The sequence below is a fragment of the Penaeus chinensis genome, chromosome 10 (genome assembly GCF_019202785.1).
Source record: "Penaeus chinensis breed Huanghai No. 1 chromosome 10, ASM1920278v2, whole genome shotgun sequence".
In the NCBI taxonomy this organism is placed as follows: domain Eukaryota; kingdom Metazoa; phylum Arthropoda; class Malacostraca; order Decapoda; family Penaeidae; genus Penaeus; species Penaeus chinensis.
The window spans coordinates 1669819-1670219 of NC_061828.1; positions in this window are offsets into that span (position 1 = coordinate 1669819).

Consider the following 401-nt stretch of genomic DNA (forward strand, 5'->3'; position numbering starts at 1 on the left):
TGTTGTGTGTGTGTGTGTGTGTGTGTGGTGTGTGTGTGTGTGTTCATTGTGTGCAGGTGTGTGTACATTGTATGTATTTGTTTGTAGGTTGTGTACACTGTATGCATGTGTTTGTGCATGTGTGTGCATGCATGGGTTGGTCTGTTAATGTGTGGGTGTGTATGCATGTGTTCATAGTGTGCATGTGTCTGTGTACATTGTATGCATGTATCTGTACATGTATGGGAATGGATTTGTAAATGTATGTGCATGGGTTTGTACATGTATGTGCATGTGTTTGTACATGTATGTGCATGTGTTTGTACATGTGTATGCATGGGTTTGCACATGTATGTGTATGGGTTTGCACATGTATGTGCATGGGTTTGTACATGTATGTGCATAGGTTTGTACATGTGTGT